Here is a 21551-nt window from a genome sequence, read left to right on the forward strand (position 1 = left end):
AAGAAATGCGTGCAGTGCTGCGGATGTAAAGACGATCCTGTGTCTAAATCTGAAGTCAAAATGACCTACGTTATGTGGGGTGTACCAATTAAAGATGTTGGCCCAGATGGTTGCGATGGTGCGTGCGGGGAATGTTAATGACCATTTGTGTTCCGAGGCGGGACGCCCGAGCACTCCCGGCAACAACAACTGATACAGGATGCGGGTGGGTAGGTCTGTGAAAATCCTAAACCTCCCCGTGCTAACAAATACATTAAAATTCAACTTACCTGTCGTGCTCCCCATTTGGCCCAAAGTGCTTCCCCAATGCCTGACCAGATTCCTGTTAAAAATACTTACCATACCACTAATATACTTTCTCCTAAACACTTTACCTGCTAACCTAAAACACTTCCCTATGTAATCTACACTAAAATTACCTTTCACGTCAAATACCTTACCTACATATTCCAGCCCAGCCTCCTCCATCGCCCCACTGATCATGCACTCGCGCTTCCCGGGGGGAGCGGAGAGCAAGTCAGGGTTATGACGGAGGGGCATGTGCGCGAGACCCTCACCGCTGTCTGGAACCGCCACAGTCAGGGGCCTGAAAGTCCTCCACGCCTCCAAGAGTTCCCTCTCGAAGGGGGGGAGGCCCTCCAGGACCGAAACAGGGGGCAACAAACACAAATTATAAACACCAAACTTACCTAGACTATTAACAAACTCACCTATATAATCCTTCCATGGAGCATCTACCTCAACGTCTAGAAATTTCCGAATTGTTTTCAGCCTGAAGGCCTTCTTCCTTAACTCTAAATCTGCTAACTTTAAACCTCCCTGATCGTACTCACCTATCATAACCTTATGTGCAATAAAGCCCCTCTCACGATTCCACAAAAAGTGGTTTATCACTAACCTTAATTTGTTAGCATAGACCCCCGGCAGGCCGTACACGGAGAGTGCATGGTTCAACATGGACATGCACAAAGAATTTACAACTAAGACTTTACCTTTTAATGTCAGATTACGACGTCTCCAAAAATTCAAGCGCGCTGTAATTTTCTCGCACAAAGGCGACCAAAGTGCAGTACGACACGCCTCCTCGTCTCTGCCCAGGGGGACGCCGAGGACCTTGTAGGAGTCCCCCGCCTCCCGGAGCTGGACAGGGAGAGGAACAGGCGTGACGCTGCCGCAAAATTTAACCGTGGTTTTATCGAAATTGATTTTGGCCCCTGAAGCGAGGCCGTAAACATTGAGCACGTGGAGAGAGGCGTTCAGGCTCTCCACGTCTCGGAGGATCAGATTCGTGTCATCTGCGTACTGAAAAATTTTGACTTCCCTACCCGCAGGCGTGGTCAGTCCCCTCACCGCCGCGTCCGCCCTCAACATGGCCGCCAAAGGCTCAGCGGCGATGCTGTAGAGGAGCGACGAGAGGGGACAGCCCTGCCTGACTGATCTTTTTAAGGGGAAAGAGTCAGTTAGAAACCCGTTGACTTTGACCTTACTGACCGCAAAGGAATAGATGAGCTGTAGCCAATTAACAAACCGTTCGCCGAAACCTAACTTACCTAATACAGTCCAGAGGAACGAATGCTCAACTCTGTCGAACGCCTTGTTAAAGTCTACACTAACGTGAATACCACCGGTCGCGTGCATCTGCCGAAGGAGATATCTCAGAGACAAAACTGTGTCTGAGATGTCCCTCCCGGGGACGCTGTAGGCCTGCGAGGGGTGTATGACGGATCCAATCACACGCTTTAACCTACCTGCTAATACCTTTGCTAAAATTTTATAGTCTACGTTCAAAAGGCTAATGGGCCTGTAGTTGGCGAGGCTGCTCCTGTCGCCCTTCTTAAAAAGCAGAGTGACGACACTCATCGCAAAACCATCGCCAACTCTACTCTCACTCTCAAAATCCTGATATAATAGGAGTAGGATCGGAGCTAACCTGGAAGCGAAACGCTTGAAAAACTCACAGGTTAGTCCGTCCTCTCCGGGGCTTTTCCCTGTATTTAAACTCTTGACTGCAGCCTCTATCTCCATGAGAGACAGAGGCGCGTCGCACAGCTCCCTATCCTCCCTGCTCAGTGTGCGCTCCAGAGCACCTACAGCCTGGTCTAAAGCCTGCTCTGCCACTCCGTCTGAACTAAAAAGCCTACTATAGAAATCCTGCGCTGTCTCTAAAACCTCACTTACCTCGGAAACAATCTTACCTGTCTTATCTATCAACTTATCTATGTGCATCTTTCCCTGTGTAACCTTCTCACAGCCGAAGAAGAACGCTGTCGAGCGTTCTCCTTCGACTGTGTGTCTGGCTTTTGCCCTCAAAATTGCACCCTGACACCTACTTACCTCCAGCTGCTCCAGCTCAGCGCGCACCACCAGGTACTCTGGATCCACAGGGCCAGTGGTGGAAGCTGCGCCCTGGTCCAGGACCTGCAGGCGCTGGCGGAGAGCGGTCTCCCTCCTGGTCGACAGCCACGCCTTGTGTTTGCTGTAATTGACACAGAGCTTTTTAATGCGTGTTTTTGCCGTCGGCCACCAATCGACCACGCTGTCGATCAGCTCCAGCTCCATGTCAAATACATCAAACAAAAAGTCCATTTTCCTACAAAAAGTTTCATCACCGAGGATGGAGCTGTTTAGGACCCACAGTCCTCCATTCCTCGGTGATGAAACTAACCCAAAATAAATATCTAAAGTGGAGTGATCACTCAAGCCTGACCACTTGTAGGAAGCACCACTGACTCTCTGTGCCAGGTCTGAGGAGGCAAAACAGAGGTCAATGCGGGACTGCTTCAGGACGCCCTGGACGACCTGCCGCCTGGAGAAATCCTTCAGGAAGGGGTGGACGAACCGCCACACCTCCGTCAGGTTCCTGCTGGCGGCTTCTTCCAACAGGGCTGTCCTGGCAGTGCTGTTTTTAAAAGAGTTGTTAATGCCGATGTCTGTCTTGCAAAGTGTTGTATTAAAGTCACCGATTATGATTGTATTGTCGTTCGCAAAGCGAAATATTTTTTTGAAGAATTGCCTCCTCAGACCATCATCGTTCGGGGCGTAGATGTTAATTAGTCTGAACTTCACTGTGTCCGTGAAGTCCAGGACCAGGAAGGAGCCCTCTGGGTCGGCGTGTACCAGGGTGGGTTGGCCTAAGACACCAGGCCTCACCACCGTGGCCACACCGCGCGAGCACGCCGTGCCCAGGGCCCAAAATACAGAGCCTACTCCCATGCTCCGCACTTGTTGCGCGTGGCTGACATCCCAGTGCGTTTCTTGGATGCAGAGCACGTCCCACTTGGAAAAGTGTAACGCGCTCTGCATCCGCACTGGGCTCCGCAGGCCGCCTGCGTTCCAAGAGGACAAGGAGAACGCCATTAAGAGGAGACCTTGGAGGATGTAACCCATCTTTTATTTAGACTTCTTTTTGGCGCCCGTCGCATCCGACTGCCACACTCTTTTTCTGACTTCACGGGTGGAGAAATCCATGAAGTCATCATTAAAAACAGTCTCGAGCTCACCTCGTGGGGCAGAGCTGCGTGTGGAGGATGGTGGGTTGATGGAGCTTTCTGCTGGCGCTTTTGAAGTGGTTGGAACGGAGGAGGCAGAGCCGCTCTCAGCAGCAGCGCCCTCTCCGTCTCCTGCCACCTGCTTCCTGCGTCTTGCCCCTTTCTTATCCTTCTTCTCCACCTGTCCCCTCTTACCACCGTCCGACTGGAGCTTGGGATCATCACCCAGCCCTGTGGTGATGTCCCCCCCTTTGGAGGTAAGATGCGGGGCCTGTCCCGCACCCATCCTCCTCCCGGGTTCAGCCTCTTCCTCCACGGGCTTAGGAGTTGGACCCTCACGAGTCCCCTCCCTCTGGTCAGGAGGAGCAGTTTGTCCTGCTCCCACCTTCCCAGACGCCAGCGCTGAGCCGAGCACCATCTCCAGTGCGACGGACGCCTCCTCGTCTGAGGAGTCAGAGGAGCAAGAGGAGCCAGACACCTCTGGCTCCCCTGACTCCTCCACAGCCTCCTCCTCCAAAAACTCCTCTACTTCGGAGAGAGCAGTTGCGGGCACGTTCTGGGCCACGTCACTGCTCTCTCCTCCAATGGCGTCCTCCCTGTCCTCCCCTCTGTCCTCCCCTCTGTCCTCCTCTCTGTCCTCCTCTCTGTCACCCGCACCACACGGACATAAGTGGCGGAACATGCGGCACTCTCTGCACTTCGGGGCCCGCTGCGCGACGCACTCGCGCGCGTAATGCCCCTGGCTCCCGCAGTTGCGGCACAGAAAGTCAGGGCACTCCCTCAGAATATGGCCAGGCTGGAGACACCCCCTACACACCCGCACCTGCCTGTCGTGTATTACCCTGAAGTACTCGGGGCCCCCCGCGGTGTCAAACCTGACAGAATACGGTAAGGACTGCACCGTGTCCGTGAACCTTACCCGTACAAACCTGGTGCCGTCCGCCACGTTCGTCCCCGGCCACATTCTCCTCCTCACCTCGGAGACCGCAGAGACCCCCCAGGCGTAGAGCTTGGCCAGGATCTCCTCGTCCTCGATATAAGCCGGCAGCCCCATGAAGGACACGACCAGCTCATCCACCGAGATGTCACGGGCGTGAACCCTGACTCCTCCAATGCAGTACCCGTCCAGGAGCCGCTCCTTCGCTTTAGTGGTACTGACGGTTACTTCATATTTGTCCTTCGAGATGAGTCTGCACGCTACTATGGAGCCGCACACCTCCTGAGTCGATTTCAAAAAAGCTAGTGGCGTGATTTGTGCTCCCTCCGTCAACTCCAACACCACAGTGAGTTCTTTCATAAATTTCATTCTTCTTTCTTCGTTCTTTCTATTATTTACAGATTCTTTCAAACTTTGTCTTGCCTTTGTCGTGTCCATTCCAGTGTCCGATGCCGTGTTGTCCGTCCTTTGAGCCATGCTCACAAAAAACAAAAAATCCACCTCCCAGTAAGTTTACTGGGAGGGGAACAAACAAAAGAACTGAAAAAAGTAAATGAAAATGACCAAAATAACGATTAAAAACTCAAAAAAAACTCCCAAAACCCCCAGCTCCAGACCATGCAGCACACCACAAATTGCACGCACCTGCACTGATTGCAAAGGGGCGGGTCCAGGGTGGTATGGCCGTGAGCGAAATGTTCCAGGTCAAAACGGCCTTTTTTATATCAAACACTGTCTTTTCGTGAAGAGTACCTTCACGCCACTTGCTCGGTCAAAATTGGGATATCTCAATGAAAAACTTCTTTTTTTTTTTTTGACGGGTGAAAAAGTGTGAAAATGCTCACAGCACCTGGTATTCCCAGGCGGTCTCCCATCCAAGTACTAACCAGGCCCAACCCTGCTTGGCTTCCGAGATCAGACGAGATCGGGCTGGTCCAGGGTGGTATGGCCGTGAGCGAAATGTTCCAGGTCAAAACGGCCTTTTTTATATCAAACACTGTCTTTTCGTGAAGAGTACCTTCACGCCACTTGCTCGGTCAAAATTGGGATATCTCAATGAAAAACTTCTTTTTTTTTTTTTGACAGGTGAAAAAGTGTGAAAATGCTCACAGCACCTGGTATTCCCAGGCGGTCTCCCATCCAAGTACTAACCAGGCCCAACCCTGCTTGGCTTCCGAGATCAGACGAGATCGGGCTGGTCCAGGGTGGTATGGCCGTGAGCGAAATGTTCCAGGTCAAAACGGCCTTTTTTATATCAAACACTGTCTTTTCGTGAAGAGTACCTTCACGCCACTTGCTCGGTCAAAATTGGGATATCTCAATGAAAAACTTCTTCTTTTTTTTTTGACGGGTGAAAAAGTGTGAAAATGCTCACAGCACCTGGTATTCCCAGGCGGTCTCCCATCCAAGTACTAACCAGGCCCAACCCTGCTTGGCTTCCGAGATCAGACGAGATCGGGCTGGTCCAGGGTGGTATGGCCGTGAGCGAAATGTTCCAGGTCAAAACGGCCTTTTTTATATCAAACACTGTCTTTTCGTGAAGAGTACCTTCACGCCACTTGCTCGGTCAAAATTGGGATATCTCAATGAAAAACTTCTTTTTTTTTTTTTGACGGGTGAAAAAGTGTGAAAATGCTCACAGCACCTGGTATTCCCAGGCGGTCTCCCATCCAAGTACTAACAAGGCCCAAGCCCGCTTGGCTTCCGAGATCAAACGAGATTGGGCTGGTCCAGGGTGGTATGGCCGTGAGCGAAATGTTCCAGGTCAAAACGGCCTTTTTTATATCAAACACTGTCTTTTCGTGAAGAGTACCTTCACGCCACTTGCTCGGTCAAAATTGGGATATCTCAATGAAAAACTTCTTTTTTTTTTTTTGACGGGTGAAAAAGTGTGAAAATGCTCACAGCACCTGGTATTCCCAGGCGGTCTCCCATCCAAGTACTAACAAGGCCCAACCCTGCTTGGCTTCCGAGATCAGACGAGATCGGGCTGGTCCAGGGTGGTATGGCCGTGAGCGAAATGTTCCAGGTCAAAACGGCCTTTTTTATATCAAACACTGTCTTTTCGTGAAGAGTACCTTCACGCCACTTGCTCGGTCAAAATTGGGATATCTCAATGAAAAACTTCTTTTTTTTTTTTTGACGGGTGAAAAAGTGTGAAAATGCTCACAGCACCTGGTATTCCCAGGCGGTGTTCCATCCAAGTACTAACAAGGCCCAACCCCGCTTGGCTTCCGAGATCAAACGAGATCGGGCTGGTCCAGGGTGGTATGGCCGTGAGCGAAATGTTCCAGGTCAAAACGGCCTTTTTTATATCAAACACTGTCTTTTCGTGAAGAGTACCTTCACGCCACTTGCTCGGTCAAAATTGGGATATCTCAATGAAAAACTTCTTTTTTTTTTTTTGACGGGTGAAAAAGTGTGAAAATGCTCACAGCACCTGGTATTCCCAGGCGGTGTTCCATCCAAGTACTAACAAGGCCCAACCCCGCTTGGCTTCCGAGATCAAACGAGATCGGGCTGGTCCAGGGTGGTATGGCCGTGAGCGAAATGTTCCAGGTCAAAACTCGTATAAATGGCTTTTTTTGCCGTGAGCGAAATGTTCCAGGTCAAAACGGCCTTTTTTATATCAAACACTGTCTTTTCGTGAAGAGTACCTTCACGCCACTTGCTCGGTCAAAATTGGGATATCTCAATGAAAAACTTCTTTTTTTTTTTTTGACGGGTGAAAAAGTGTGAAAATGCTCACAGCACCTGGTATTCCCAGGCGGTCTCCCATCCAAGTACTAACCAGGCCCAACCCTGCTTGGCTTCCGAGATCAGACGAGATCGGGCTGGTCCAGGGTGGTATGGCCGTGAGCGAAATGTTCCAGGTCAAAACGGCCTTTTTTATATCAAACACTGTCTTTTCGTGAAGAGTACCTTCACGCCACTTGCTCGGTCAAAATTGGGATATCTCAATGAAAAACTTCTTTTTTTTTTTTTGACGGGTGAAAAAGTGTGAAAATGCTCACAGCACCTGGTATTCCCAGGCGGTCTCCCATCCAAGTACTAACCAGGCCCAACCCTGCTTGGCTTCCGAGATCAGACGAGATCGGGCTGGTCCAGGGTGGTATGGCCGTGAGCGAAATGTTCCAGGTCAAAACGGCCTTTTTTATATCAAACACTGTCTTTTCGTGAAGAGTACCTTCACGCCACTTGCTCGGTCAAAATTGGGATATCTCAATGAAAAACTTCTTTTTTTTTTTTTGACGGGTGAAAAAGTGTGAAAATGCTCACAGCACCTGGTATTCCCAGGCGGTCTCCCATCCAAGTACTAACCAGGCCCAACCCTGCTTGGCTTCCGAGATCAGACGAGATCGGGCTGGTCCAGGGTGGTATGGCCGTGAGCGAAATGTTCCAGGTCAAAACGGCCTTTTTTATATCAAACACTGTCTTTTCGTGAAGAGTACCTTCACGCCACTTGCTCGGTCAAAATTGGGATATCTCAATGAAAAACTTCTTTTTTTTTTTTTGACAGGTGAAAAAGTGTGAAAATGCTCACAGCACCTGGTATTCCCAGGCGGTCTCCCATCCAAGTACTAACCAGGCCCAACCCTGCTTGGCTTCCGAGATCAGACGAGATCGGGCTGGTCCAGGGTGGTATGGCCGTGAGCGAAATGTTCCAGGTCAAAACGGCCTTTTTTATATCAAACACTGTCTTTTCGTGAAGAGTACCTTCACGCCACTTGCTCGGTCAAAATTGGGATATCTCAATGAAAAACTTCTTCTTTTTTTTTTGACGGGTGAAAAAGTGTGAAAATGCTCACAGCACCTGGTATTCCCAGGCGGTCTCCCATCCAAGTACTAACCAGGCCCAACCCTGCTTGGCTTCCGAGATCAGACGAGATCGGGCTGGTCCAGGGTGGTATGGCCGTGAGCGAAATGTTCCAGGTCAAAACGGCCTTTTTTATATCAAACACTGTCTTTTCGTGAAGAGTACCTTCACGCCACTTGCTCGGTCAAAATTGGGATATCTCAATGAAAAACTTCTTTTTTTTTTTTTGACGGGTGAAAAAGTGTGAAAATGCTCACAGCACCTGGTATTCCCAGGCGGTCTCCCATCCAAGTACTAACCAGGCCCAACCCTGCTTGGCTTCCGAGATCAGACGAGATCGGGCTGGTCCAGGGTGGTATGGCCGTGAGCGAAATGTTCCAGGTCAAAACGGCCTTTTTTATATCAAACACTGTCTTTTCGTGAAGAGTACCTTCACGCCACTTGCTCGGTCAAAATTGGGATATCTCAATGAAAAACTTCTTTTTTTTTTTTTGACGGGTGAAAAAGTGTGAAAATGCTCACAGCACCTGGTATTCCCAGGCGGTCTCCCATCCAAGTACTAACCAGGCCCAACCCTGCTTGGCTTCCGAGATCAGACGAGATCGGGCTGGTCCAGGGTGGTATGGCCGTGAGCGAAATGTTCCAGGTCAAAACGGCCTTTTTTATATCAAACACTGTCTTTTCGTGAAGAGTACCTTCACGCCACTTGCTCGGTCAAAATTGGGATATCTCAATGAAAAACTTCTTTTTTTTTTTTTGACAGGTGAAAAAGTGTGAAAATGCTCACAGCACCTGGTATTCCCAGGCGGTCTCCCATCCAAGTACTAACCAGGCCCAACCCTGCTTGGCTTCCGAGATCAGACGAGATCGGGCTGGTCCAGGGTGGTATGGCCGTGAGCGAAATGTTCCAGGTCAAAACGGCCTTTTTTATATCAAACACTGTCTTTTCGTGAAGAGTACCTTCACGCCACTTGCTCGGTCAAAATTGGGATATCTCAATGAAAAACTTCTTCTTTTTTTTTTGACGGGTGAAAAAGTGTGAAAATGCTCACAGCACCTGGTATTCCCAGGCGGTCTCCCATCCAAGTACTAACCAGGCCCAACCCTGCTTGGCTTCCGAGATCAGACGAGATCGGGCTGGTCCAGGGTGGTATGGCCGTGAGCGAAATGTTCCAGGTCAAAACGGCCTTTTTTATATCAAACACTGTCTTTTCGTGAAGAGTACCTTCACGCCACTTGCTCGGTCAAAATTGGGATATCTCAATGAAAAACTTCTTTTTTTTTTTTTGACGGGTGAAAAAGTGTGAAAATGCTCACAGCACCTGGTATTCCCAGGCGGTCTCCCATCCAAGTACTAACCAGGCCCAACCCTGCTTGGCTTCCGAGATCAGACGAGATCGGGCTGGTCCAGGGTGGTATGGCCGTGAGCGAAATGTTCCAGGTCAAAACGGCCTTTTTTATATCAAACACTGTCTTTTCGTGAAGAGTACCTTCACGCCACTTGCTCGGTCAAAATTGGGATATCTCAATGAAAAACTTCTTCTTTTTTTTTTGACGGGTGAAAAAGTGTGAAAATGCTCACAGCACCTGGTATTCCCAGGCGGTCTCCCATCCAAGTACTAACCAGGCCCAACCCTGCTTGGCTTCCGAGATCAGACGAGATCGGGCTGGTCCAGGGTGGTATGGCCGTGAGCGAAATGTTCCAGGTCAAAACGGCCTTTTTTATATCAAACACTGTCTTTTCGTGAAGAGTACCTTCACGCCACTTGCTCGGTCAAAATTGGGATATCTCAATGAAAAACTTCTTTTTTTTTTTTTGACGGGTGAAAAAGTGTGAAAATGCTCACAGCACCTGGTATTCCCAGGCGGTCTCCCATCCAAGTACTAACCAGGCCCAACCCTGCTTGGCTTCCGAGATCAGACGAGATCGGGCTGGTCCAGGGTGGTATGGCCGTGAGCGAAATGTTCCAGGTCAAAACGGCCTTTTTTATATCAAACACTGTCTTTTCGTGAAGAGTACCTTCACGCCACTTGCTCGGTCAAAATTGGGATATCTCAATGAAAAACTTCTTTTTTTTTTTTTGACGGGTGAAAAAGTGTGAAAATGCTCACAGCACCTGGTATTCCCAGGCGGTGTTCCATCCAAGTACTAACAAGGCCCAACCCCGCTTGGCTTCCGAGATCAAACGAGATCGGGCTGTTCCAGGGTGGTATGGCCGTGAGCGAAATGTTCCAGGTCAAAACTCGTATAAATGGCTTTTTTTGCATCAAACACTGTCTTTTCGTGAAGAGTACCTTCACGCCACTTGCTCGGTCAAAATTGGGATATCTCAATGAAAAACTTCTTCTTTTTTTTTTGACGGGTGAAAAAGTGTGAAAATGCTCACAGCACCTGGTATTCCCAGGCGGTCTCCCATTCAAGTACTAACAAGGCCCAACCCCGCTTGGCTTCCGAGATCAAACGAGATCGGGCTGGTCCAGGGTGGTATGGCCGTGAGCGAAATGTTCCAGGTCAAAACGGCCTTTTTTATATCAAACACTGTCTTTTCGTGAAGAGTACCTTCACGCCACTTGCTCGGTCAAAATTGGGATATCTCAATGAAAAACTTCTTTTTTTTTTTTTGACGGGTGAAAAAGTGTGAAAATGCTCACAGCACCTGGTATTCCCAGGCGGTCTCCCATCCAAGTACTAACCAGGCCCAACCCTGCTTGGCTTCCGAGATCAGACGAGATCGGGCTGGTCCAGGGTGGTATGGCCGTGAGCGAAATGTTCCAGGTCAAAACGGCCTTTTTTATATCAAACACTGTCTTTTCGTGAAGAGTACCTTCACGCCACTTGCTCGGTCAAAATTGGGATATCTCAATGAAAAACTTCTTTTTTTTTTTTTTTTTTTTTTTTGACAGGTGAAAAAGTGTGAAAATGCTCACAGCACCTGGTATTCCCAGGCGGTCTCCCATCCAAGTACTAACCAGGCCCAACCCTGCTTGGCTTCCGAGATCAGACGAGATCGGGCTGGTCCAGGGTGGTATGGCCGTGAGCGAAATGTTCCAGGTCAAAACGGCCTTTTTTATATCAAACACTGTCTTTTCGTGAAGAGTACCTTCACGCCACTTGCTCGGTCAAAATTCGGATATCTCAATGAAAAACTTCTTTTTTTTTTTTGACGGGTGAAAAAGTGTGAAAATGCTCACAGCACCTGGTATTCCCAGGCGGTCTCCCATCCAAGTACTAACCAGGCCCAACCCTGCTTGGCTTCCGAGATCAGACGAGATCGGGCTGGTCCAGGGTGGTATGGCCGTGAGCGAAATGTTCCAGGTCAAAACGGCCTTTTTTATATCAAACACTGTCTTTTCGTGAAGAGTACCTTCACGCCACTTGCTCGGTCAAAATTGGGATATCTCAATGAAAAACTTCTTTTTTTTTTTTTGACGGGTGAAAAAGTGTGAAAATGCTCACAGCACCTGGTATTCCCAGGCGGTCTCCCATCCAAGTACTAACAAGGCCCAACCCCGCTTGGCTTCCGAGATCAAACGAGATCGGGCTGGTCCAGGGTGGTATGGCCGTGAGCGAAATGTTCCAGGTCAAAACGGCCTTTTTTATATCAAACACTGTCTTTTCGTGAAGAGTACCTTCACGCCACTTGCTCGGTCAAAATTGGGATATCTCAATGAAAAACTTCTTTTTTTTTTTTTGACGGGTGAAAAAGTGTGAAAATGCTCACAGCACCTGGTATTCCCAGGCGGTGTTCCATCCAAGTACTAACAAGGCCCAACCCCGCTTGGCTTCCGAGATCAAACGAGATCGGGCTGTTCCAGGGTGGTATGGCCGTGAGCGAAATGTTCCAGGTCAAAACTCGTATAAATGGCTTTTTTTGCATCAAACACTGTCTTTTCGTGAAGAGTACCTTCACGCCACTTGCTCGGTCAAAATTGGGATATCTCAATGAAAAACTTCTTTTTTTTTTTTTTTTTTTTTTTTTGACAGGTGAAAAAGTGTGAAAATGCTCACAGCACCTGGTATTCCCAGGCGGTCTCCCATCCAAGTACTAACCAGGCCCAACCCTGCTTGGCTTCCGAGATCAGACGAGATCGGGCTGGTCCAGGGTGGTATGGCCGTGAGCGAAATGTTCCAGGTCAAAACGGCCTTTTTTATATCAAACACTGTCTTTTCGTGAAGAGTACCTTCACGCCACTTGCTCGGTCAAAATTGGGATATCTCAATGAAAAACTTCTTTTTTTTTTTTTGACGGGTGAAAAAGTGTGAAAATGCTCACAGCACCTGGTATTCCCAGGCGGTCTCCCATCCAAGTACTAACAAGGCCCAACCCCGCTTGGCTTCCGAGATCAAACGAGATCGGGCTGGTCCAGGGTGGTATGGCCGTGAGCGAAATGTTCCAGGTCAAAACGGCCTTTTTTATATCAAACACTGTCTTTTCGTGAAGAGTACCTTCACGCCACTTGCTCGGTCAAAATTGGGATATCTCAATGAAAAACTTCTTTTTTTTTTTTTGACAGGTGAAAAAGTGTGAAAATGCTCACAGCACCTGGTATTCCCAGGCGGTCTCCCATCCAAGTACTAACCAGGCCCAACCCTGCTTGGCTTCCGAGATCAGACGAGATCGGGCTGGTCCAGGGTGGTATGGCCGTGAGCGAAATGTTCCAGGTCAAAACGGCCTTTTTTATATCAAACACTGTCTTTTCGTGAAGAGTACCTTCACGCCACTTGCTCGGTCAAAATTGGGATATCTCAATGAAAAACTTCTTTTTTTTTTTTTGACGGGTGAAAAAGTGTGAAAATGCTCACAGCACCTGGTATTCCCAGGCGGTCTCCCATCCAAGTACTAACAAGGCCAAACCCCGCTTGGCTTCCGAGATCAAACGAGATCGGGCTGGTCCAGGGTGGTATGGCCGTGAGCGAAATGTTCCAGGTCAAAACGGCCTTTTTTATATCAAACACTGTCTTTTCGTGAAGAGTACCTTCACGCCACTTGCTCGGTCAAAATTGGGATATCTCAATGAAAAACTTCTTTTTTTTTTTTTTTTTTTTTTTTTGACAGGTGAAAAAGTGTGAAAATGCTCACAGCACCTGGTATTCCCAGGCGGTCTCCCATCCAAGTACTAACCAGGCCCAACCCTGCTTGGCTTCCGAGATCAGACGAGATCGGGCTGGTCCAGGGTGGTATGGCCGTGAGCGAAATGTTCCAGGTCAAAACGGCCTTTTTTATATCAAACACTGTCTTTTCGTGAAGAGTACCTTCACGCCACTTGCTCGGTCAAAATTGGGATATCTCAATGAAAAACTTCTTTTTTTTTTTTTGACGGGTGAAAAAGTGTGAAAATGCTCACAGCACCTGGTATTCCCAGGCGGTGTTCCATCCAAGTACTAACAAGGCCCAACCCCGCTTGGCTTCCGAGATCAAACGAGATCGGGCTGGTCCAGGGTGGTATGGCCGTGAGCGAAATGTTCCAGGTCAAAACTCGTATAAATGGCTTTTTTTGCATCAAACACTGTCTTTTCGTGAAGAGTACCTTCACGCCACTTGCTCGGTCAAAATTGGGATATCTCAATGAAAAACTTCTTTTTTTTTTTTTTTTTTGACAGGTGAAAAAGTGTGAAAATGCTCACAGCACCTGGTATTCCCAGGCGGTCTCCCATCCAAGTACTAACCAGGCCCAACCCTGCTTGGCTTCCGAGATCAGACGAGATCGGGCTGGTCCAGGGTGGTATGGCCGTGAGCGAAATGTTCCAGGTCAAAACGGCCTTTTTTATATCAAACACTGTCTTTTCGTGAAGAGTACCTTCACGCCACTTGCTCGGTCAAAATTGGGATATCTCAATGAAAAACTTCTTTTTTTTTTTTTGACGGGTGAAAAAGTGTGAAAATGCTCACAGCACCTGGTATTCCCAGGCGGTGTTCCATCCAAGTACTAACAAGGCCCAACCCCGCTTGGCTTCCGAGATCAAACGAGATCGGGCTGGTCCAGGGTGGTATGGCCGTGAGCGAAATGTTCCAGGTCAAAACGGCCTTTTTTATATCAAACACTGTCTTTTCGTGAAGAGTACCTTCACGCCACTTGCTCGGTCAAAATTGGGATATCTCAATGAAAAACTTCTTTTTTTTTTTTTTTTTTTTTTTTTGACAGGTGAAAAAGTGTGAAAATGCTCACAGCACCTGGTATTCCCAGGCGGTCTCCCATCCAAGTACTAACCAGGCCCAACCCTGCTTGGCTTCCGAGATCAGACGAGATCGGGCTGGTCCAGGGTGGTATGGCCGTGAGCGAAATGTTCCAGGTCAAAACGGCCTTTTTTATATCAAACACTGTCTTTTCGTGAAGAGTACCTTCACGCCACTTGCTCGGTCAAAATTGGGATATCTCAATGAAAAACTTCTTTTTTTTTTTTTGACGGGTGAAAAAGTGTGAAAATGCTCACAGCACCTGGTATTCCCAGGCGGTCTCCCATCCAAGTACTAACAAGGCCCAACCCCGCTTGGCTTCCGAGATCAAACGAGATCGGGCTGGTCCAGGGTGGTATGGCCGTGAGCGAAATGTTCCAGGTCAAAACGGCCTTTTTTATATCAAACACTGTCTTTTCGTGAAGAGTACCTTCACGCCACTTGCTCGGTCAAAATTGGGATATCTCAATGAAAAACTTCTTTTTTTTTTTTTGACGGGTGAAAAAGTGTGAAAATGCTCACAGCACCTGGTATTCCCAGGCGGTCTCCCATCCAAGTACTAACAAGGCCCAACCCCGCTTGGCTTCCGAGATCAAACGAGATCGGGCTGGTCCAGGGTGGTATGGCCGTGAGCGAAATGTTCCAGGTCAAAACGGCCTTTTTTATATCAAACACTGTCTTTTCGTGAAGAGTACCTTCACGCCACTTGCTCGGTCAAAATTGGGATATCTCAATGAAAAACTTCTTTTTTTTTTTTTGACAGGTGAAAAAGTGTGAAAATGCTCACAGCACCTGGTATTCCCAGGCGGTCTCCCATCCAAGTACTAACCAGGCCCAACCCTGCTTGGCTTCCGAGATCAGACGAGATCGGGCTGGTCCAGGGTGGTATGGCCGTGAGCGAAATGTTCCAGGTCAAAACGGCCTTTTTTATATCAAACACTGTCTTTTCGTGAAGAGTACCTTCACGCCACTTGCTCGGTCAAAATTGGGATATCTCAATGAAAAACTTCTTTTTTTTTTTTTGACGGGTGAAAAAGTGTGAAAATGCTCACAGCACCTGGTATTCCCAGGCGGTCTCCCATCCAAGTACTAACAAGGCCCAACCCCGCTTGGCTTCCGAGATCAAACGAGATCGGGCTGGTCCAGGGTGGTATGGCCGTGAGCGAAATGTTCCAGGTCAAAACGGCCTTTTTTATATCAAACACTGTCTTTTCGTGAAGAGTACCTTCACGCCACTTGCTCGGTCAAAATTGGGATATCTCAATGAAAAACTTCTTTTTTTTTTTTTTTTTTTTTTTTTGACAGGTGAAAAAGTGTGAAAATGCTCACAGCACCTGGTATTCCCAGGCGGTCTCCCATCCAAGTACTAACCAGGCCCAACCCTGCTTGGCTTCCGAGATCAGACGAGATCGGGCTGGTCCAGGGTGGTATGGCCGTGAGCGAAATGTTCCAGGTCAAAACGGCCTTTTTTATATCAAACACTGTCTTTTCGTGAAGAGTACCTTCACGCCACTTGCTCGGTCAAAATTGGGATATCTCAATGAAAAACTTCTTTTTTTTTTTTTGACGGGTGAAAAAGTGTGAAAATGCTCACAGCACCTGGTATTCCCAGGCGGTGTTCCATCCAAGTACTAACAAGGCCCAACCCCGCTTGGCTTCCGAGATCAAACGAGATCGGGCTGGTCCAGGGTGGTATGGCCGTGAGCGAAATGTTCCAGGTCAAAACTCGTATAAATGGCTTTTTTTGCATCAAACACTGTCTTTTCGTGAAGAGTACCTTCACGCCACTTGCTCGGTCAAAATTGGGATATCTCAATGAAAAACTTCTTTTTTTTTTTTTTTTTTTTTTTGACGGGTGAAAAAGTGTGAAAATGCTCACAGCACCTGGTATTCCCAGGCGGTCTCCCATCCAAGTACTAACCAGGCCCAACCCTGCTTGGCTTCCGAGATCAGACGAGATCGGGCTGGTCCAGGGTGGTATGGCCGTGAGCGAAATGTTCCAGGTCAAAACGGCCTTTTTTATATCAAACACTGTCTTTTCGTGAAGAGTACCTTCACGCCACTTGCTCGGTCAAAATTGGGATATCTCAATGAAAAACTTCTTTTTTTTTTTTGACGGGTGAAAAAGTGTGAAAATGCTCACAGCACCTGGTATTCCCAGGCGGTCTCCCATCCAAGTACTAACAAGGCCCAACCCTGCTTGGCTTCCGAGATCAGACGAGATCGGGCTAGTCCAGGGTGGTATGGCCGTGAGCGAAATGTTCCAGGTCAAAACGGCCTTTTTTATATCAAACACTGTCTTTTCGTGAAGAGTACCTTCACGCCACTTGCTCGGTCAAAAATTGGGATATCTCAATGAAAAACTTCTTTTTTTTTTTTTGACGGGTGAAAAAGTGTGAAAATGCTCACAGCACCTGGTATTCCCAGGCGGTCTCCCATCCAAGTACTAACAAGGCCCAACCCCGCTTGGCTTCCGAGATCAAACGAGATCGGGCTGGTCCAGGGTGGTATGGCCGTGAGCGAAATGTTCCAGGTCAAAACGGCCTTTTTTATATCAAACACTGTCTTTTCGTGAAGAGTACCTTCACGCCACTTGCTCGGTCAAAATTGGGATATCTCAATGAAAAACTTCTTTTTTTTTTTTTTTTTTTTTTTTTGACAGGTGAAAAAGTGTGAAAATGCTCACAGCACCTGGTATTCCCAGGCGGTCTCCCATCCAAGTACTAACCAGGCCCAACCCTGCTTGGCTTCCGAGATCAGACGAGATCGGGCTGGTCCAGGGTGGTATGGCCGTGAGCGAAATGTTCCAGGTCAAAACGGCCTTTTTTATATCAAACACTGTCTTTTCGTGAAGAGTACCTTCACGCCACTTGCTCGGTCAAAATTGGGATATCTCAATGAAAAACTTCTTTTTTTTTTTTTGACGGGTGAAAAAGTGTGAAAATGCTCACAGCACCTGGTATTCCCAGGCGGTGTTCCATCCAAGTACTAACAAGGCCCAACCCCGCTTGGCTTCCGAGATCAAACGAGATCGGGCTGGTCCAGGGTGGTATGGCCGTGAGCGAAATGTTCCAGGTCAAAACTCGTATAAATGGCTTTTTTTGCATCAAACACTGTCTTTTCGTGAAGAGTACCTTCACGCCACTTGCTCGGTCAAAATTGGGATATCTCAATGAAAAACTTCTTTTTTTTTTTTTTTTTTGACAGGTGAAAAAGTGTGAAAATGCTCACAGCACCTGGTATTCCCAGGCGGTCTCCCATCCAAGTACTAACCAGGCCCAACCCTGCTTGGCTTCCGAGATCAGACGAGATCGGGCTGGTCCAGGGTGGTATGGCCGTGAGCGAAATGTTCCAGGTCAAAACGGCCTTTTTTATATCAAACACTGTCTTTTCGTGAAGAGTACCTTCACGCCACTTGCTCGGTCAAAATTGGGATATCTCAATGAAAAACTTCTTTTTTTTTTTTTGACGGGTGAAAAAGTGTGAAAATGCTCACAGCACCTGGTATTCCCAGGCGGTGTTCCATCCAAGTACTAACAAGGCCCAACCCCGCTTGGCTTCCGAGATCAAACGAGATCGGGCTGGTCCAGGGTGGTATGGCCGTGAGCGAAATGTTCCAGGTCAAAACTCGTATAAATGGCTTTTTTTGCATCAAACACTGTCTTTTCGTGAAGAGTACCTTCACGCCACTTGCTCGGTCAAAATTGGGATATCTCAATGAAAAACTTCTTTTTTTTTTTTTTTTTTTTTTTTTTGACAGGTGAAAAAGTGTGAAAATGCTCACAGCACCTGGTATTCCCAGGCGGTCTCCCATCCAAGTACTAACCAGGCCCAACCCTGCTTGGCTTCCGAGATCAGACGAGATCGGGCTGGTCCAGGGTGGTATGGCCGTGAGCGAAATGTTCCAGGTCAAAACGGCCTTTTTTATATCAAACACTGTCTTTTCGTGAAGAGTACCTTCACGCCACTTGCTCGGTCAAAATTGGGATATCTCAATGAAAAACTTCTTTTTTTTTTTTTGACGGGTGAAAAAGTGTGAAAATGCTCACAGCACCTGGTATTCCCAGGCGGTCTCCCATCCAAGTACTAACAAGGCCCAACCCCGCTTGGCTTCCGAGATCAAACGAGATCGGGCTGGTCCAGGGTGGTATGGCCGTGAGCGAAATGTTCCAGGTCAAAACGGCCTTTTTTATATCAAACACTGTCTTTTCGTGAAGAGTACCTTCACGCCACTTGCTCGGTCAAAATTGGGATATCTCAATGAAAAACTTCTTTTTTTTTTTTTGACGGGTGAAAAAGTGTGAAAATGCTCACAGCACCTGGTATTCCCAGGCGGTCTCCCATCCAAGTACTAACAAGGCCCAACCCCGCTTGGCTTCCGAGATCAAACGAGATCGGGCTGGTCCAGGGTGGTATGGCCGTGAGCGAAATGTTCCAGGTCAAAACGGCCTTTTTTATATCAAACACTGTCTTTTCGTGAAGAGTACCTTCACGCCACTTGCTCGGTCAAAATTGGGATATCTCAATAAAAAACTTCTTTTTTTTTTTTTGACAGGTGAAAAAGTGTGAAAATGCTCACAGCACCTGGTATTCCCAGGCGGTCTCCCATCCAAGTACTAACCAGGCCCAACCCTGCTTGGCTTCCGAGATCAGACGAGATCGGGCTGGTCCAGGGTGGTATGGCCGTGAGCGAAATGTTCCAGGTCAAAACGGCCTTTTTTATATCAAACACTGTCTTTTCGTGAAGAGTACCTTCACGCCACTTGCTCGGTCAAAATTGGGATATCTCAATGAAAAACTTCTTTTTTTTTTTTTGACGGGTGAAAAAGTGTGAAAATGCTCACAGCACCTGGTATTCCCAGGCGGTCTCCCATCCAAGTACTAACAAGGCCCAACCCCGCTTGGCTTCCGAGATCAAACGAGATCGGGCTGGTCCAGGGTGGTATGGCCGTGAGCGAAATGTTCCAGGTCAAAACGGCCTTTTTTATATCAAACACTGTCTTTTCGTGAAGAGTACCTTCACGCCACTTGCTCGGTCAAAATTGGGATATCTCAATGAAAAACTTCTTTTTTTTTTTTTGACGGGTGAAAAAGTGTGAAAATGCTCACAGCACCTGGTATTCCCAGGCGGTGTTCCATCCAAGTACTAACAAGGCCCAACCCCGCTTGGCTTCCGAGATCAAACGAGATCGGGCTGGTCCAGGGTGGTATGGCCGTGAGCGAAATGTTCCAGGTCAAAACTCGTATAAATGGCTTTTTTTGCATCAAACACTGTCTTTTCGTGAAGAGTACCTTCACGCCACTTGCTCGGTCAAAATTGGGATATCTCAATGAAAAACTTCTTTTTTTTTTTTTTTTTTTTTTTTGACGGGTGAAAAAGTGTGAAAATGCTCACAGCACCTGGTATTCCCAGGCGGTCTCCCATCCAAGTACTAACCAGGCCCAACCCTGCTTGGCTTCCGAGATCAGACGAGATCGGGCTGGTCCAGGGTGGTATGGCCGTGAGCGAAATGTTCCAGGTCAAAACGGCCTTTTTTATATCAAACACTGTCTTTTCGTGAAGAGTACCTTCACGCCACTTGCTCGGTCAAAATTGGGATATCTCAATGAAAAACTTCTTTTTTTTTTTTGACGGGTGAAAAAGTGTGAAAATGCTCACAGCACCTGGTATTCCCAGGCGGTCTCCCATCCAAGTACTAACAAGGCCCAACCCTGCTTGGCTTCCGAGATCAGACGAGATCGGGCTGGTCCAGGGTGGTATGGCCGTGAGCGAAATGTTCCAGGTCAAAACGGCCTTTTTTATATCAAACACTGTCTTTTCGTGAAGAGTACCTTCACGCCACTTGCTCGGTCAAAATTGGGATATCTCAATGAAAAACTTCTTTTTTTTTTTTTTTTTTTTTTTTGACAGGTGAAAAAGTGTGAAAATGCTCACAGCACCTGGTATTCCCAGGCGGTCTCCCATCCAAGTACTAACCAGGCCCAACCCTGCTTGGCTTCCGAGATCAGACGAGATCGGGCTGGTCCAGGGTGGTATGGCCGTGAGCGAAATGTTCCAGGTCAAAACGGCCTTTTTTATATCAAACACTGTCTTTTCGTGAAGAGTACCTTCACGCCACTTGCTCGGTCAAAATTGGGATATCTCAATGAAAAACTTCTTTTTTTTTTTTTGACGGGTGAAAAAGTGTGAAAATGCTCACAGCACCTGGTATTCCCAGGCGGTGTTCCATCCAAGTACTAACAAGGCCCAACCCCGCTTGGCTTCCGAGATCAAACGAGATCGGGCTGGTCCAGGGTGGTATGGCCGTGAGCGAAATGTTCCAGGTCAAAACTCGTATAAATGGCTTTTTTTGCATCAAACACTGTCTTTTCGTGAAGAGTACCTTCACGCCACTTGCTCGGTCAAAATTGGGATATCTCAATGAAAAACTTCTTTTTTTTTTTTTTTTTTTTTTTTGACAGGTGAAAAAGTGTGAAAATGCTCACAGCACCTGGTATTCCCAGGCGGTCTCCCATCCAAGTACTAACCAGGCCCAACCCTGCTTGGCTTCCGAGATCAGACGAGATCGGGCTGGTCCAGGGTGGTATGGCCGTGAGCGAAATGTTCCAGGTCAAAACGGCCTTTTTTATATCAAACACTGTCTTTTCGTGAAGAGTACCTTCACGCCACTTGCTCGGTCAAAATTGGGATATCTCAATGAAAAACTTCTTTTTTTTTTTTGACGGGTGAAAAAGTGTGAAAATGCTCACAGCACCTGGTATTCCCAGGCGGTCTCCCATCCAAGTACTAACAAGGCCCAACCCTGCTTGGCTTCCGAGATCAGACGAGATCGGGCTGGTCCAGGGTGGTATGGCCGTGAGCGAAATGTTCCAGGTCAAAACGGCCTTTTTTATATCAAACACTGTCTTTTCGTGAAGAGTACCTTCACGCCACTTGCTCGGTCAAAATTGGGATATCTCAATGAAAAACTTCTTTTTTTTTTTTTGACGGGTGAAAAAGTGTGAAAATGCTCACAGCACCTGGTATTCCCAGGCGGTCTCCCATCCAAGTACTAACAAGGCCCAACCCCGCTTGGCTTCCGAGATCAAACGAGATCGGGCTGGTCCAGGGTGGTATGGCCGTGAGCGAAATG

The 21551-nt window shown here is 47.9% G+C and overlaps 48 non-coding genes and 13 pseudogenes across 48 annotated transcripts; all 61 read right to left on the reverse strand.

Annotated features, from left to right (window-relative positions):
* Positions 1-5263: 5263 nt before the first annotated feature.
* On the reverse strand, positions 5264-5382 carry LOC140345680 (5S ribosomal RNA). Its single transcript, XR_011923961.1, has one exon. It is a non-coding gene; the product is annotated as a 5S ribosomal RNA (ribosomal RNA).
* Positions 5383-5528: 146 nt separating this feature from the next.
* On the reverse strand, positions 5529-5647 carry LOC140345681 (5S ribosomal RNA). The gene has a single exon (XR_011923962.1). It is a non-coding gene; the product is annotated as a 5S ribosomal RNA (ribosomal RNA).
* A 146-nt stretch (positions 5648-5793) lies between these two features.
* LOC140345682 (5S ribosomal RNA) lies at positions 5794-5912 on the reverse strand. The gene has a single exon (XR_011923963.1). It is a non-coding gene; the product is annotated as a 5S ribosomal RNA (ribosomal RNA).
* Positions 5913-6058: 146 nt separating this feature from the next.
* Positions 6059-6177, reverse strand: LOC140345593 (5S ribosomal RNA; annotated as a pseudogene).
* A 146-nt stretch (positions 6178-6323) lies between these two features.
* LOC140384197 (5S ribosomal RNA) lies at positions 6324-6442 on the reverse strand. Its single transcript, XR_011932880.1, has one exon. It is a non-coding gene; the product is annotated as a 5S ribosomal RNA (ribosomal RNA).
* A 146-nt stretch (positions 6443-6588) lies between these two features.
* Positions 6589-6707, reverse strand: LOC140345402 (5S ribosomal RNA; annotated as a pseudogene).
* Positions 6708-6853: 146 nt separating this feature from the next.
* LOC140345403 (5S ribosomal RNA) lies at positions 6854-6972 on the reverse strand (annotated as a pseudogene).
* Positions 6973-7167: 195 nt separating this feature from the next.
* LOC140345683 (5S ribosomal RNA) lies at positions 7168-7286 on the reverse strand. The gene has a single exon (XR_011923964.1). It is a non-coding gene; the product is annotated as a 5S ribosomal RNA (ribosomal RNA).
* Positions 7287-7432: 146 nt separating this feature from the next.
* On the reverse strand, positions 7433-7551 carry LOC140345684 (5S ribosomal RNA). Its single transcript, XR_011923965.1, has one exon. It is a non-coding gene; the product is annotated as a 5S ribosomal RNA (ribosomal RNA).
* Positions 7552-7697: 146 nt separating this feature from the next.
* LOC140345685 (5S ribosomal RNA) lies at positions 7698-7816 on the reverse strand. The gene has a single exon (XR_011923966.1). It is a non-coding gene; the product is annotated as a 5S ribosomal RNA (ribosomal RNA).
* A 146-nt stretch (positions 7817-7962) lies between these two features.
* Positions 7963-8081, reverse strand: LOC140345687 (5S ribosomal RNA). The gene has a single exon (XR_011923967.1). It is a non-coding gene; the product is annotated as a 5S ribosomal RNA (ribosomal RNA).
* Positions 8082-8227: 146 nt separating this feature from the next.
* LOC140345688 (5S ribosomal RNA) lies at positions 8228-8346 on the reverse strand. Its single transcript, XR_011923968.1, has one exon. It is a non-coding gene; the product is annotated as a 5S ribosomal RNA (ribosomal RNA).
* Positions 8347-8492: 146 nt separating this feature from the next.
* Positions 8493-8611, reverse strand: LOC140345689 (5S ribosomal RNA). The gene has a single exon (XR_011923969.1). It is a non-coding gene; the product is annotated as a 5S ribosomal RNA (ribosomal RNA).
* Positions 8612-8757: 146 nt separating this feature from the next.
* LOC140345691 (5S ribosomal RNA) lies at positions 8758-8876 on the reverse strand. Its single transcript, XR_011923971.1, has one exon. It is a non-coding gene; the product is annotated as a 5S ribosomal RNA (ribosomal RNA).
* Positions 8877-9022: 146 nt separating this feature from the next.
* Positions 9023-9141, reverse strand: LOC140345692 (5S ribosomal RNA). The gene has a single exon (XR_011923972.1). It is a non-coding gene; the product is annotated as a 5S ribosomal RNA (ribosomal RNA).
* A 146-nt stretch (positions 9142-9287) lies between these two features.
* LOC140345693 (5S ribosomal RNA) lies at positions 9288-9406 on the reverse strand. The gene has a single exon (XR_011923973.1). It is a non-coding gene; the product is annotated as a 5S ribosomal RNA (ribosomal RNA).
* A 146-nt stretch (positions 9407-9552) lies between these two features.
* Positions 9553-9671, reverse strand: LOC140345694 (5S ribosomal RNA). The gene has a single exon (XR_011923974.1). It is a non-coding gene; the product is annotated as a 5S ribosomal RNA (ribosomal RNA).
* A 146-nt stretch (positions 9672-9817) lies between these two features.
* LOC140345695 (5S ribosomal RNA) lies at positions 9818-9936 on the reverse strand. Its single transcript, XR_011923975.1, has one exon. It is a non-coding gene; the product is annotated as a 5S ribosomal RNA (ribosomal RNA).
* A 146-nt stretch (positions 9937-10082) lies between these two features.
* On the reverse strand, positions 10083-10201 carry LOC140345696 (5S ribosomal RNA). The gene has a single exon (XR_011923976.1). It is a non-coding gene; the product is annotated as a 5S ribosomal RNA (ribosomal RNA).
* A 146-nt stretch (positions 10202-10347) lies between these two features.
* Positions 10348-10466, reverse strand: LOC140345273 (5S ribosomal RNA; annotated as a pseudogene).
* Positions 10467-10622: 156 nt separating this feature from the next.
* Positions 10623-10741, reverse strand: LOC140345194 (5S ribosomal RNA). The gene has a single exon (XR_011923850.1). It is a non-coding gene; the product is annotated as a 5S ribosomal RNA (ribosomal RNA).
* Positions 10742-10887: 146 nt separating this feature from the next.
* LOC140345697 (5S ribosomal RNA) lies at positions 10888-11006 on the reverse strand. The gene has a single exon (XR_011923977.1). It is a non-coding gene; the product is annotated as a 5S ribosomal RNA (ribosomal RNA).
* A 157-nt stretch (positions 11007-11163) lies between these two features.
* On the reverse strand, positions 11164-11282 carry LOC140345698 (5S ribosomal RNA). Its single transcript, XR_011923978.1, has one exon. It is a non-coding gene; the product is annotated as a 5S ribosomal RNA (ribosomal RNA).
* A 145-nt stretch (positions 11283-11427) lies between these two features.
* LOC140345699 (5S ribosomal RNA) lies at positions 11428-11546 on the reverse strand. The gene has a single exon (XR_011923979.1). It is a non-coding gene; the product is annotated as a 5S ribosomal RNA (ribosomal RNA).
* Positions 11547-11692: 146 nt separating this feature from the next.
* On the reverse strand, positions 11693-11811 carry LOC140384287 (5S ribosomal RNA). The gene has a single exon (XR_011932963.1). It is a non-coding gene; the product is annotated as a 5S ribosomal RNA (ribosomal RNA).
* Positions 11812-11957: 146 nt separating this feature from the next.
* LOC140345274 (5S ribosomal RNA) lies at positions 11958-12076 on the reverse strand (annotated as a pseudogene).
* Positions 12077-12244: 168 nt separating this feature from the next.
* LOC140345700 (5S ribosomal RNA) lies at positions 12245-12363 on the reverse strand. The gene has a single exon (XR_011923980.1). It is a non-coding gene; the product is annotated as a 5S ribosomal RNA (ribosomal RNA).
* Positions 12364-12509: 146 nt separating this feature from the next.
* On the reverse strand, positions 12510-12628 carry LOC140384288 (5S ribosomal RNA). The gene has a single exon (XR_011932964.1). It is a non-coding gene; the product is annotated as a 5S ribosomal RNA (ribosomal RNA).
* A 146-nt stretch (positions 12629-12774) lies between these two features.
* On the reverse strand, positions 12775-12893 carry LOC140345703 (5S ribosomal RNA). Its single transcript, XR_011923982.1, has one exon. It is a non-coding gene; the product is annotated as a 5S ribosomal RNA (ribosomal RNA).
* A 146-nt stretch (positions 12894-13039) lies between these two features.
* LOC140345354 (5S ribosomal RNA) lies at positions 13040-13158 on the reverse strand (annotated as a pseudogene).
* A 158-nt stretch (positions 13159-13316) lies between these two features.
* On the reverse strand, positions 13317-13435 carry LOC140345704 (5S ribosomal RNA). Its single transcript, XR_011923983.1, has one exon. It is a non-coding gene; the product is annotated as a 5S ribosomal RNA (ribosomal RNA).
* Positions 13436-13581: 146 nt separating this feature from the next.
* LOC140345404 (5S ribosomal RNA) lies at positions 13582-13700 on the reverse strand (annotated as a pseudogene).
* Positions 13701-13861: 161 nt separating this feature from the next.
* On the reverse strand, positions 13862-13980 carry LOC140345705 (5S ribosomal RNA). Its single transcript, XR_011923984.1, has one exon. It is a non-coding gene; the product is annotated as a 5S ribosomal RNA (ribosomal RNA).
* A 146-nt stretch (positions 13981-14126) lies between these two features.
* Positions 14127-14245, reverse strand: LOC140345405 (5S ribosomal RNA; annotated as a pseudogene).
* A 158-nt stretch (positions 14246-14403) lies between these two features.
* On the reverse strand, positions 14404-14522 carry LOC140345706 (5S ribosomal RNA). Its single transcript, XR_011923985.1, has one exon. It is a non-coding gene; the product is annotated as a 5S ribosomal RNA (ribosomal RNA).
* A 146-nt stretch (positions 14523-14668) lies between these two features.
* Positions 14669-14787, reverse strand: LOC140384290 (5S ribosomal RNA). The gene has a single exon (XR_011932966.1). It is a non-coding gene; the product is annotated as a 5S ribosomal RNA (ribosomal RNA).
* Positions 14788-14933: 146 nt separating this feature from the next.
* LOC140384291 (5S ribosomal RNA) lies at positions 14934-15052 on the reverse strand. Its single transcript, XR_011932967.1, has one exon. It is a non-coding gene; the product is annotated as a 5S ribosomal RNA (ribosomal RNA).
* A 146-nt stretch (positions 15053-15198) lies between these two features.
* LOC140345707 (5S ribosomal RNA) lies at positions 15199-15317 on the reverse strand. Its single transcript, XR_011923986.1, has one exon. It is a non-coding gene; the product is annotated as a 5S ribosomal RNA (ribosomal RNA).
* Positions 15318-15463: 146 nt separating this feature from the next.
* On the reverse strand, positions 15464-15582 carry LOC140384292 (5S ribosomal RNA). Its single transcript, XR_011932968.1, has one exon. It is a non-coding gene; the product is annotated as a 5S ribosomal RNA (ribosomal RNA).
* A 158-nt stretch (positions 15583-15740) lies between these two features.
* Positions 15741-15859, reverse strand: LOC140345708 (5S ribosomal RNA). Its single transcript, XR_011923987.1, has one exon. It is a non-coding gene; the product is annotated as a 5S ribosomal RNA (ribosomal RNA).
* Positions 15860-16005: 146 nt separating this feature from the next.
* On the reverse strand, positions 16006-16124 carry LOC140345406 (5S ribosomal RNA; annotated as a pseudogene).
* A 166-nt stretch (positions 16125-16290) lies between these two features.
* On the reverse strand, positions 16291-16409 carry LOC140345709 (5S ribosomal RNA). The gene has a single exon (XR_011923988.1). It is a non-coding gene; the product is annotated as a 5S ribosomal RNA (ribosomal RNA).
* Positions 16410-16554: 145 nt separating this feature from the next.
* On the reverse strand, positions 16555-16673 carry LOC140384179 (5S ribosomal RNA). Its single transcript, XR_011932864.1, has one exon. It is a non-coding gene; the product is annotated as a 5S ribosomal RNA (ribosomal RNA).
* A 147-nt stretch (positions 16674-16820) lies between these two features.
* On the reverse strand, positions 16821-16939 carry LOC140384293 (5S ribosomal RNA). Its single transcript, XR_011932969.1, has one exon. It is a non-coding gene; the product is annotated as a 5S ribosomal RNA (ribosomal RNA).
* A 158-nt stretch (positions 16940-17097) lies between these two features.
* On the reverse strand, positions 17098-17216 carry LOC140345710 (5S ribosomal RNA). Its single transcript, XR_011923989.1, has one exon. It is a non-coding gene; the product is annotated as a 5S ribosomal RNA (ribosomal RNA).
* A 146-nt stretch (positions 17217-17362) lies between these two features.
* On the reverse strand, positions 17363-17481 carry LOC140345407 (5S ribosomal RNA; annotated as a pseudogene).
* Positions 17482-17642: 161 nt separating this feature from the next.
* LOC140345711 (5S ribosomal RNA) lies at positions 17643-17761 on the reverse strand. Its single transcript, XR_011923990.1, has one exon. It is a non-coding gene; the product is annotated as a 5S ribosomal RNA (ribosomal RNA).
* Positions 17762-17907: 146 nt separating this feature from the next.
* Positions 17908-18026, reverse strand: LOC140345409 (5S ribosomal RNA; annotated as a pseudogene).
* Positions 18027-18195: 169 nt separating this feature from the next.
* Positions 18196-18314, reverse strand: LOC140345712 (5S ribosomal RNA). Its single transcript, XR_011923991.1, has one exon. It is a non-coding gene; the product is annotated as a 5S ribosomal RNA (ribosomal RNA).
* Positions 18315-18460: 146 nt separating this feature from the next.
* Positions 18461-18579, reverse strand: LOC140384294 (5S ribosomal RNA). The gene has a single exon (XR_011932970.1). It is a non-coding gene; the product is annotated as a 5S ribosomal RNA (ribosomal RNA).
* A 146-nt stretch (positions 18580-18725) lies between these two features.
* Positions 18726-18844, reverse strand: LOC140384295 (5S ribosomal RNA). Its single transcript, XR_011932971.1, has one exon. It is a non-coding gene; the product is annotated as a 5S ribosomal RNA (ribosomal RNA).
* A 146-nt stretch (positions 18845-18990) lies between these two features.
* LOC140345714 (5S ribosomal RNA) lies at positions 18991-19109 on the reverse strand. Its single transcript, XR_011923993.1, has one exon. It is a non-coding gene; the product is annotated as a 5S ribosomal RNA (ribosomal RNA).
* A 146-nt stretch (positions 19110-19255) lies between these two features.
* On the reverse strand, positions 19256-19374 carry LOC140384296 (5S ribosomal RNA). The gene has a single exon (XR_011932972.1). It is a non-coding gene; the product is annotated as a 5S ribosomal RNA (ribosomal RNA).
* A 146-nt stretch (positions 19375-19520) lies between these two features.
* Positions 19521-19639, reverse strand: LOC140345410 (5S ribosomal RNA; annotated as a pseudogene).
* A 167-nt stretch (positions 19640-19806) lies between these two features.
* LOC140345715 (5S ribosomal RNA) lies at positions 19807-19925 on the reverse strand. Its single transcript, XR_011923994.1, has one exon. It is a non-coding gene; the product is annotated as a 5S ribosomal RNA (ribosomal RNA).
* Positions 19926-20070: 145 nt separating this feature from the next.
* Positions 20071-20189, reverse strand: LOC140384198 (5S ribosomal RNA). Its single transcript, XR_011932881.1, has one exon. It is a non-coding gene; the product is annotated as a 5S ribosomal RNA (ribosomal RNA).
* Positions 20190-20346: 157 nt separating this feature from the next.
* LOC140345716 (5S ribosomal RNA) lies at positions 20347-20465 on the reverse strand. The gene has a single exon (XR_011923995.1). It is a non-coding gene; the product is annotated as a 5S ribosomal RNA (ribosomal RNA).
* A 146-nt stretch (positions 20466-20611) lies between these two features.
* On the reverse strand, positions 20612-20730 carry LOC140345411 (5S ribosomal RNA; annotated as a pseudogene).
* A 167-nt stretch (positions 20731-20897) lies between these two features.
* LOC140345717 (5S ribosomal RNA) lies at positions 20898-21016 on the reverse strand. Its single transcript, XR_011923996.1, has one exon. It is a non-coding gene; the product is annotated as a 5S ribosomal RNA (ribosomal RNA).
* Positions 21017-21161: 145 nt separating this feature from the next.
* LOC140384199 (5S ribosomal RNA) lies at positions 21162-21280 on the reverse strand. Its single transcript, XR_011932882.1, has one exon. It is a non-coding gene; the product is annotated as a 5S ribosomal RNA (ribosomal RNA).
* Positions 21281-21426: 146 nt separating this feature from the next.
* On the reverse strand, positions 21427-21545 carry LOC140384297 (5S ribosomal RNA). Its single transcript, XR_011932973.1, has one exon. It is a non-coding gene; the product is annotated as a 5S ribosomal RNA (ribosomal RNA).
* Between the last annotated feature and the right edge of the window lie 6 nt (positions 21546-21551).

Source organism: Eucyclogobius newberryi, unplaced genomic scaffold (genome assembly GCF_026437365.1).
Source record: "Eucyclogobius newberryi isolate DKJ021-1_F unplaced genomic scaffold, fEucNew1.0.hap1 SCAF_56, whole genome shotgun sequence".
NCBI classification, from domain to species: Eukaryota; Metazoa; Chordata; class Actinopteri; order Gobiiformes; family Gobiidae; genus Eucyclogobius; species Eucyclogobius newberryi.